Source organism: Cryptotermes secundus, unplaced genomic scaffold (genome assembly GCF_002891405.2).
Source record: "Cryptotermes secundus unplaced genomic scaffold, Csec_1.0 scaffold620, whole genome shotgun sequence".
NCBI lineage: Eukaryota > Metazoa > Arthropoda > Insecta > Blattodea > Kalotermitidae > Cryptotermes > Cryptotermes secundus.
This window is the reverse complement of record NW_019723312.1, coordinates 1,183,052-1,193,981: the sequence shown is the minus strand read 5'-3', so window position 1 is coordinate 1,193,981 and position 10,930 is coordinate 1,183,052. Positions and strand designations below refer to the sequence as shown.

Here is a 10,930-nt window from a genome sequence, read left to right as displayed (position 1 = left end):
CTAGTGAAGGAAAAAGTATCACTGAAAGGCAAGAAAGAAACTGAGAACACACATGAATGGACATTTTTATGATATAAGTAATGCTGATGAAAATAAAGACAAAATATCACTGTAGAGCCTTCATTTAAAACCTATAAAACGATAATTCATGGATAGAACTCAGAAGTTGTGGTTGTTTATGAATGTAATAATGCAGGTTTGAAGAAACCGTCAAGTTTTGCCTGAACAGACAAATGACTCCCAAATGTCACGTGTCTTTAAAGTATGTGCTAAAACGTGAACATCATTTGCCATATTTCGATCCGGATTATCCGACACTGTAATCGGATTAGCGAGAGTTTACTGTAAGTTCCACATTATTCGGTCGCAAGGTGTCTACTTTTAAACTGCCTTAAAAGAAAAAGACAATGAAGAAATTTTAGGTATGGACTCCGTTTCGCTATGAGACCAGATCAGTTTTGCTTGTCTATAAGTTGAGTGCAGTTTCGTTGCTTAGCAACCCTGCAGTGCATTAAGCGATCACTGAGACGCAATGACACGAAACATTACAACAGTGGTCAGCAATAAAATTTCTTCCCAATATAGAAAGTAAGGTAAAGCTGTCCCTGTGCTGAACTAATTAAGCACTATGCAATGAAGGCGTATGGGGGAGTGGATGTATGGATCCCGCTCTGGATTCATCTTAAAATAAAGTGTACTTAGATAATTAAAATTTTTGTTTATTATTAACATCTCATTTTAAGAGGAATACAGAGCGGGGACTGGTCACGTGATGTATATTTGTGATTTGGGTCAGAAGTTGGCTTACAGAAACAAAAGTTGTACCTGTGGCGCAATGTTATTTTCGTTATATATAGGTAAACATAGGTTAGCTCTTCTCAAGGGGTCCAACACAATTAGGTGTCGATGGATAAAGTCAGAAAACCCAATAACAATAGGTGTCTCCGCAATCACCTGAGGATGGAAGCACTTCCAGTTTCCGAAACTTTTTTGTTCTCTAGTTTCTGGAACACGGGACGATGGACAAAACACAAATAACCCAGTAATTCTGAGCGGCACACAACATTGTCAAAACCCTCTAGAATCTATAAATACTGAGGAAATTCCTAACCAAACCGCGGAGATTACGTTCCTGCAAAATTACAGCACCGTGACTGTCCAAACCGAGGCCTTATGAGCACCGCAGTCGCTGTTAATGCTCATCAAAACCAAGCTGTTTGTTCCTGCAATAAACATGGAAATTATGTAATAACATGTTCAGAAGCAAATTAAATATTCAATATAAAAAGTGTCATAAAAACAAGCAAGGTGAGGCCGGTGTGGACGCTGCACGTCTGTGGCTTCCGGCGCCATTACAGCCCTGCCACCGGCAAGCGCGCGGAAACCGCAAACGTTTTCTGTGCGAACGAATTAGAAGCCACGGATACATTACGCGAACTAACAGCGGTGGAGAAACCTCGACACAATGCAAATCGCGGATACCTGAAATTCAGTAGCCATTGCTTTTAAACCCAAAGCAATTTCTTATCTTCCCCCTCTCTTTGTCCTGTTTCGTAATCTTTTTCTCCTTGACACCTTTCCCTACTCCTACCTCTTCCTACTTATTTTCTTATGCTGCTGAATTTTATTCAGTTCGCTTCATTTTATATCTTCTTTTGTCCTTCTTACACTGGGGGCATGCGGTAGCGTAGTTGGCTGAGGGACTATGCTACAAGCCGGAAGGTTGCGGGTTCGAGTCCGATGTTGTGTCTTTTCTTCAATTTACCTTATTTTTCTATCTTCACTATGGCCCTGGGTTTGACTCAGTCTCAGATTCAGTGCATAAGGATGACAACCTAACCGCCATCTGTGAGCCGATTGTCTAGAGAAAATGTGGGAGCCTCGACGTCTCACAACCCTATGGGCCTCCACGGCCTGTTACAGGGATAGCTTTACCTTACCTAGCTTACGCAAAACTTAACTTTTTATATACTACTGTTATTAATTTTATTATCTTCCTTCTGTCCATTTCCTTTCATCTTATTCTTATCCCCCTGCTCCTCCCATGTCATCTCGTCCCCTCGTCCTTGACCATTGCAACTGTGCCTTCAGAGTAAGGTTACATGGAAACCCTTCTTAAACGGAAAATATACAGGTTCTTCCGGATCTGTTACTTTCAGGTTACATTTTCTTCCCTTTTCGGAGAGGGGATATTCTGTGACGCTCTCAATATACAGACGACATAGCGTCACACGATGGGACGGTTGAGGACCAATGAAGTTCAAAGTATGTTGTCGTGGTTTCATCTAGGCACTCCCCTGGCATCTACGGCTAAACTCCAGCAGTCCTCTAGCTACACGACTAACTCACCCACCAACTCTCAGCATATCCTGCTTATAATATGTCGGCAGAGAACGCACAGAAAACATCACTCCTCTGTTGTTCTTTACGGGCCGCTGCATAGAAACGGCCGTTGTGTGCAGAATCATTACTTAGCAACGGCTGTTGTACAGTTCCTTAATTCGCAGCCGTTTCCTAGCAACGGGTCTACGTAACACTGAGTTAATCTGCTCGGTAGTGTTAATTTTGTATGTTTCAATGACACATATAGATGACAGTTCCATGGGTCAGTATGTGTAAATATGAAATGTGAAGATACAGAAACCATACGGTTTCACTCGTCCACCGGATAATAAATTCAACAGGGAAAACAAGCTTCAGAGGTATGGACGCTGTAATGTGATGCGGGATGCATAGTTTACCAACATAACCCTAACAACAGTATATCGGTAGCACTAAGATAACAGATACACAGCTCGACCCATGGGTACACACATTTGATCCGTCTGTACGGAGATACACACGGCTGATTAGAAATCCAATTTTGTATCACCGCGCCTCATATCACCGTGCACTGGGATGGCGATTCATTTCCGCACTCGGGCAGGATGACGTCACAAAATAGCGCACAGCCAGACGCCACTGACCGATTAATGGGACACACAGACAAAGACTGAAAGCGTAACAGATAATTAAAGTCTTTATAGCACAGCGGTAACTATATGTAGCGGAGACGTAATGTGTTTCCTGTGAGGTACGGACTAAATTCTTATATATAAAGTCTCTGCATTCTGCCCACACAGTGTATTTGTGTGTTCCGTATGGTTCTCACAATAAACAGCGACTGTTCCCCCAAACAGCATTAACCGGTTGGGCTCTGTAGCGGAGACGTAATGTGTTTCCTGTGAGGTACGGACTAAATTCTTATATATAAAGTCTCTGCATTCTGCCCACACAGTGTATTTGTGTGTTCCGTATGGTTCTCACAATAAACAGCGACTGTTCCCCCAAACAGCATTAACCGGTTGGGCTCTGTAGCGGAGACGTAATGTGTTTCCTGTGAGGTACGGACTGAATTCTTATATATAAAGTCTCTGCATTCTGCCCACACAGTGTATTTGTGTTCCGTATGGTTCTCACAATAAACAGCGACTGTTTTCCCAAACAGCATTAACCGGTTTGTCTCTGTAACAGAGACGTGATGTGTTTCCTGTGAGGTACGGACTGAATTCTTATATACAAAGTCTGCATTCTGCGGCCACAGTGTATATGTGTGTTCCGCATGGTTCTCACAATAAACAGCGAGTACTCGCCTAACAGGCTTGATCAGCGGTAACGTTGTTGACTCATTTTTCGGAAGTGCTCGGCTCGAATGGCCGGGACAGCGGATAGCATGACCTGAAGTTTCTCGTGGTTTACTCAGTCTCTCCAGGCATGTGCTGGGGTAGTACCTCGATAATGACAAGGCCGCTTCGTTTTGTATCCTTCCCAAATTGCCATTCACAAATATTCGACGCTGCATATACTGAGACCTACTGAAAGCGTAGACAAATAACAAACAAAGATCCCCGCATTCTTAACCGCTGCATTACACGAGGAAGAGTGGTCAGCTTCATGCCCCACTGGCTGTAGAAAAGAGAAATCTCTTGTCCCTCGTGGAAAACGAACCACGATTCATTGGTCGTGCATCCATTAGTCAAGAACTTAGATTTCAAAAGCCTCAGATTTTGTTTGCTTCAGTTTCAAGGTACGAGCAGAAAGGCAACAGGCGCATTCTTTATACATGTCTCTGATTCAGAAGACGTCACTAAACAAATGACGTCGTGGGGGAAGCGATGAAAAAAAATGACAAGACAAGAATCATTTCTCTCTCATAACAAACGAAGTCACCAAACGGGGCATGAAGATTGCCCCTACGTATGAAGAAGCACGCCGGGGAAACATTTATTCTGAGCAGGTTGCCTACACAAAGCAGAGCAGGCACCGTACGTACGGAACAAAAGAACAGCGTGAGGCAATCTCGTGGCTTTTAAAAGCAAAGTGATGTATTTAGTAACGTTACACGCGCACGCGCACTGCGGGCAGTACCAGTATTTCCGGGCCGCTGAGCCCGCTGTGCAGTTCATTACAGCCAGTTCAACGCGTGTACCAATTACACTGCCCCTGTGTTTCTTTAAGCATCACGTCATGGAGACGTAAGGGGAAATGAAGGTATAGTCCCACGTATTCATAATTTCTATATTAGATTGAGATGGGCGTTTAGGTTCACGTGCTGGCCGCTTTACCCCAAGGGAGAAAAGGCTCCCGGAACCAGTTGGATGGAAGACTGGCCAAGGCCTTGTTCCTCGGCCGCCCAGCCCCCTAGCTCGTCCCTATACCTACTGAGCTACCTCGGCTGAATCTAATAAACAGACGCAAATGAGTCCTTCATGAGACGCCAATAGTTGCTCAGCCACTCAAGAAATTCCCAGCTTTTTATACAATCGAACACCGCAACTAGGCTCTGAATTAAGGCAGATGAAGCCAGTCCACGCATATCCCACTTATTTAAATTCCATTTTAATATTATACTACCATTCACATCTAGGTACTCGTAATGGTGTCTTCAACTAATGTCTTCACGCCAAAACTTTATATGTACGCCTCTTTTCTTTCTTGCGTGCTACATGACCTGCCTATCTCAACCTCCTTCATCACTCTTAGCCATATGATCCCGAGCAACATAAACTGAGTGAAAATCCTTCGTGCTGCACGGTCTGAATATGATGCTCTGTCATTTCCAAGGTTAAAGCAGCAATACGCGGAACGTACCCCCGAATGCGTATTTACTGCGCTCTCAAACAGACGCTGCAGGACGCCATGTGAACAGCCCCCACTCCAGGACTGTATTTATAACTCTCTTTATGAGAAATGCTCAGTCAAAGACAACGTAGGAAATAGAAAAATATAAAATAAAAAAGATACTAAATTTAATGGAGAATTCTGCGTTTCCTTTCTGCCATTAAAACAAAGATATCATAAGAGACGCCCGTACTTCAGCGTTCATTTAAAATTCCGAAGTTCTTTCTAGGCAAGCTTTCTTTGAAACTGTGTTCCTTTATTTACTGCTCTCTTCTCGCAACGTGCTACAGGGTGTTCTATTTTCTACTGCTCTCAACACACCCGAGATATCACGTGATCTTTCAGGAATGTTACTGCTTTTTTTAAGACCTTAGCTTCTCAAGGCGATAACTCATATAAGTATTACTGCCTTCTGCAATGTGACGCCGTGTAGTCTCATAAAAACATATCGACATTGCTGTGGAAAACCTCGCTCTTTAAAACCAGGGTAAAATAAAGTATGATGCAGCAGGTTCCTCTGAAACGTCGGCAACTGCTTGCCTGACAATATGGTTTCACGTTTCAAGACACAGTTGGCATAATCTTCACCGTTCTTCGCATAAAGATTCGAAATCGTGTCCAAAGCGTTACCGCTAGGTCCACCCACTAAATTACACACACACATAAAGCTTCTAAACATCTTGTGGTTCTCGAATTCCTTGCAAACCCTGAGGAAGGTGTGTAACTGGTACAAGTTACATCTTACATGTTAAATCTCTTCAAATGATTTCCGAAATTGATAACATGGGAGCCCTTATAAATCTACAGGTCTCAAAGTATATGGTACACTTGTATAGGGTCTGAAAGAAAATTCCAGAAGCTCTGGTTTTTCTCTGAGTTCGTTCTGAAAGGAGTAATTAAAGAGGCACGTCGTAGACGTGTCTGTCTTTACCCTGATGGAGAGTGATCCTGAACATTCTGCATTTAAACCACTGTAGAGAAAACAATATAAAATATAGTTAAAAGCATTTGGCTTACTTACTCACGGAGCTGAGCCCTTCTTGAGGAGAAGTCAAATCTGCAGCTACCCAAGAATTTCCTAGCATTTTATGGAACCCGAAGGTTTATCACCGTTTTCACAAGAGCCGTCCACTGGTCTATATCCTGAGCCAGATCAATCCAATCCATACCATCCCATCTTATCTCTCTAAGATCCATTTTAATATTGTCCACCCACCTACGAAAGGCATTTGGCTACGTAAAATTTCCTCACGATTTCGGAAAACATGAAATTTACTTTCAGATGTGTAGGTTTTGTACTGAGTGTCCTTGCGAAATTTATTTTCGAATCTGCCACCTATGAATGCATACCGAAATTACTTTTAGTTGCATTTTGTGTGTTCGTTTAGACTACGTCACAACTAGACTAAAAGGCTTCGAGCGGTAGGATGATTTGGTAACGATCTGGAAGTAATCGGTCATGTGCTAATCGAGGTATATGCCGTCATTTGAGCAGAAGAACTGAGGAAAACCAGAATAACCCTGTCAGGATGGTAGATGTCTCGGGCCACATTCGAAAAGCGAAGGGAATACTGCTAAGCTATCCCATTCGGTGGCAGTAAAGTGAAAGGAAACTCTAGCGACTCTAACGATGACGTAATGGCCCACTGATACCGGCGGTCTGTAGTTCCCGTGGCAGATCCGCATAACAGGGCACCTCGCGAAATTATTAACCGTAAATATGGAAGCAAGAGTTGGCGGAGGGCAGAGCGCTTGCAGCGCAAATGCAAACTGTCTCGAGGAAAAGTAAATTAGAGAAAGAAGAGACAAGAATACGGACACATAATTATGAGACCCGGAGAGACTTGAAACTGAATATGAGGTCGAAACGGGCGTCACCTCTAGACGCTGTGCTCCGAACTTAGTTTAGTTCTGTGAATTAACCTCACAAGAAGATCACTGTCCCTTGGGACGCGATATTCTTTTTCTAAAACATCTTCAATTCTGTCCACATATAAACGATCGTCATCTGTGTCCATGATTTTTATCCTGAAGGCAGCTCCCCCCCCCCTCAATATTTCAACTCCAGCCTGCTGGGACCTAGTTACAAATATTAATAATGTGTCTGAAACACAACACCGTCACAGGTTGGTCTAGAGGTAACGATTTAGACCTGTATTCGGAAGTTGTGAGGTTCGAATCGCAACTGGCACACGGTTATCCTGACACATGATTTTCTTGGTTTTCCTCAGTCCCTCTGGCGCTTCATTTCAAATTCCTTACTAAGTCCTCATTCCTGTTACCGTAACGCCTGAGATTACATAATATTGATACGGAAAAGCTATATACAGACAAAAAAATCCTGTATTCGGCGGAATATTTGAGGTGGTGACCCTAGTTTCCTTTTCTTTTACATTGAAAATAAAATCTAGTAAGTTTACAATGACGACATGTTCTACGTCTCTATCTGCTGATGACGTGCCGTTACGGATATCTGAAGCAGACAGCAGACCGTTACCAACGTCTTGAGGGCATCTGCTGCCTCCATCTTCAGGGTAGGAAAGAACAGTGATCAGGTATCGGAAGTCGCACTAGTTCAATCGGAGACGCTATTTCTCCCGACAACAATTTCCTTGGAAAACTAAACTGCATAGGCTCAACATGTCTCGTGATGGAGACTGTCATCCGGCTTGTGGAGCTGAGTAGTGCTCCTGAGAGATCGTTAATGTTTTGAAGGCACCTTCTGCCTCCATTTTCAGGGTAAAAGAGTGAGAAGAGACAGAATAAGTGGTATGAAGAGAATTCTACTGGGCACATCAGATTCCTTACCCCCCCCTTCTCTCTCATGCTCTCTACCATCTAAAGTCAATAGTTTTAACGCCCAATATTCTTTACACTGTTCTCCCTGCTCCCATTGGTTCCCTCAGGAACCCTGTCCCAGTCTGCATCCAGCCTGCAACCGTACCACACGCCATCGGGCTGATATGCCACCTCAAATTTCTCCTTTTCTCTTTCAGGCTTCAAAGAAATTTAATTTTAAGGTTATGTTAGCCCAGAGAGGCAACGTGTGTGGACCTGACAGGCACGAGACGTCCACACACGTGCCACTTCGTACGCGCATCGACAGAACAGGAAAACACGCGCGTCCGATGCTTCTGTTTCCGCGCCCGAACTTTAATAACGGGCTCACATCTCTTGTCGTCATAGCGACACCAACTTGTCTTCATTTGTTTAGATTACGTAGCCCCATCCATCATGGCGGCTGCGCGATACATCATTTCAAACTTCCATTTTTCTTTTTGCTCTGACTTGGAAGGAATGAGGATGGAAAACGTTTACTATCCCACTTCTAGGATCCAGCACGCATTTCCCTTGTCTAAACTCCTGTTTGATTACGTACCGTGATCCCCGTTCGTCTTCCCCGGCTCTGGGTTAGCTTCTAGCCTTTTGGGGCGGAGGTTTCTGTCTGCGTGTATTAAGTGTAGAACTCGTTAAGAACTTCTGAACAATTTGATTGAATTTTGTGGAACTCCGTCGTGGAAAAGATTGTCATTTAAATAAAACTGCGACATGCCTTAAAATTACGAAATGAAAAGTACAGGAAATCATGAGGTGCAGCAAACCTAGCTCATCTGGTATAGCAACGGGTTACTCACTGGAAGGACCGGGTTCAATTCGAGGCAGTGCAAGATTTTTCTCTTCTCCACGGCGCCAAGACAGAATCTGGGCCCATCAATGGACACTGGGGGGTTATTTACCCGTGAGCAAAGTGACAGGGGCACGAAGCTCACCACTCACTTTATCTAGCACAGAGGTCAATGAAAGTGGAGCCGTATCTCCACTCCCCCATACATCTTCATGGTACATTGCGTAACTACTTAAGCACACGGACAAATTTAGCTACATTTTACAGTTCACTGTTACATATACACTAGTGTTCTTAGTCTGTTACACTCTTTACTAGTTGTTGACTGATAACGGCTTCTAACGACGAAGTTCCCCTTCCTCTGGGTTCCCGAACTGTCCTCGGGTTCAGCTACCAGCTTCCAACAGCAACAGTTCACAACTACTGAACCGCAGTTCCCTGACTAGCTCACGAACTTACTAACTCTTCACTTTCCTGCACTGTACTGTACTGCACTGCACTGCACTGACTCTCGTCCTCCTCATAACATCTCGGTATGGACCGAAGAGAAAACACCGTTCCTCTGTTGCTATTCAACTTTTGCTTAGCGGACCACACAGAAAACTCAGTTCCTCTGTTGCTTAGCGGACCATACAGAAAACACCGTTCCTGTTATTCCATCGGTGCTTCTTAGGAATCTGTTGCCTTGCAGTGGGAGATGTTTGCAGGGTCATTACTTACCAACCGGTCTACGTGTTACAATATTAATATTAAGTAGATATGAGGCACTGAAACAACTGACTGCTAGCTCGTTCGTGACCTGCTGCATAATTCACGTTCATACAATGTCTTAACGCTTGACAGTTCTTTCTTGCCCTAAACCAAAACTACATCACTTTAGAGTTTTCATCTCCCCGTTACATTTGAAATTGTTGTTCTCTGGGTCTAGGTGGACAGCAACCCTGAAGATGGAAGCAGTATGTTCCTCCGTAAGGTTGATTCTCACTTATCGGATTATATGGCAGGAGAGCCGTGAAAACATTTACATTTGTTGACTGAATTGCCATATAAGCGGTTATTTGCACTTACCGGTCTGGAGTCGTCCCGGAGCTTCTGCCTCTGCCCCTTCCTGTAACAAACAAACTTCTATGACGTCATGCTCCCTGTAATTAGCGTTCGGTTTGAATGTAGGCCTTTACACCGGTTATCCTCGCCTATTTACTTCGTGGCCTTCCTCAGTTCTACAATCGAATACGAAGATAGTACCTCGGTTAGACGAAGGACATTTCTTTCAAAATCCTTCCCAATTCATCGTCCTTCCGTCCTACCATTCGACGCCATATAGCGTTACCATAGTTGCCATGAATGACCGAGTAATTGGGGTTCGATTCTCGGCAGGGGAAGCAGAATTTCACTTCACCACAGCGTCCAAACCGGCTTGGAAGCCAACTCAACCTCTTATCCAATGGGTACCCAGAACAAATCCTGACGGTGTGTGAAGCTGTGGTTAGAATACGTGGATCTATACCACAAATCTCCTAACCTACGTGAGAACGTTAATTTTAAGGGGCGTATGGTGAGATAATCCCTTATTCCACGGAGGCGAGAAATTGGCAGCCCTTCTTTTCACACATTTCCCTCTGCTGTAGACACTCAAACTACAATAGCAGACACTAAAAGGCGCAGAATATGTGCAATTCCTATAGATATGCATTGAAACGTTAGTAATGGCTTCCATTCTTTATCCTCTCTCAATCGATTGGAGCAGCGGAGCGCACTGAGTCCCCACACAGCTTTACCTGACCAACCAGCATCCGGGTTTGTTCCAGAATTCATCTCCTGTCTCCGGATAACGGATTCGACGGGAAGAAATTGCGGGGGTGCGAGGGGAGGGGAGGTGAGAATGCACACAACTGAAGCAATGGCAGAAAACTGATGACGTTAAGATCCGCAACAAAGAAACGGAGAGACTTGAACATAGGCAAACAGCTGCTTGGAAATTATTGTTTGAATTGCAGAGACAACTACAGCTACCATATGAATTCATTGCTGAAAATCTGAAAGGGCACTAAAATTAATTATAATTCAATTTAGAACATGTAAATAGATCAAAGAAGATAAATGCCCTCTATGATGTGACGCCGTGTAGTCTGATACATAATTATC

The 10,930-nt window shown here is 43.7% G+C and overlaps 1 long non-coding RNA gene across 1 annotated transcript in view; it reads right to left on the bottom strand.

The window, feature by feature from the left end:
• Positions 1 to 10,930, bottom strand: part of LOC117282112 — a 210,388-nt gene that overhangs the window by 184,155 nt on the left and 15,303 nt on the right. The window contains exon 2 of the long non-coding RNA XR_004512734.1: positions 9,854 to 9,893. This is a non-coding gene — a long non-coding RNA (uncharacterized LOC117282112). The remainder of the gene's footprint in view (positions 1 to 9,853; positions 9,894 to 10,930) is intronic.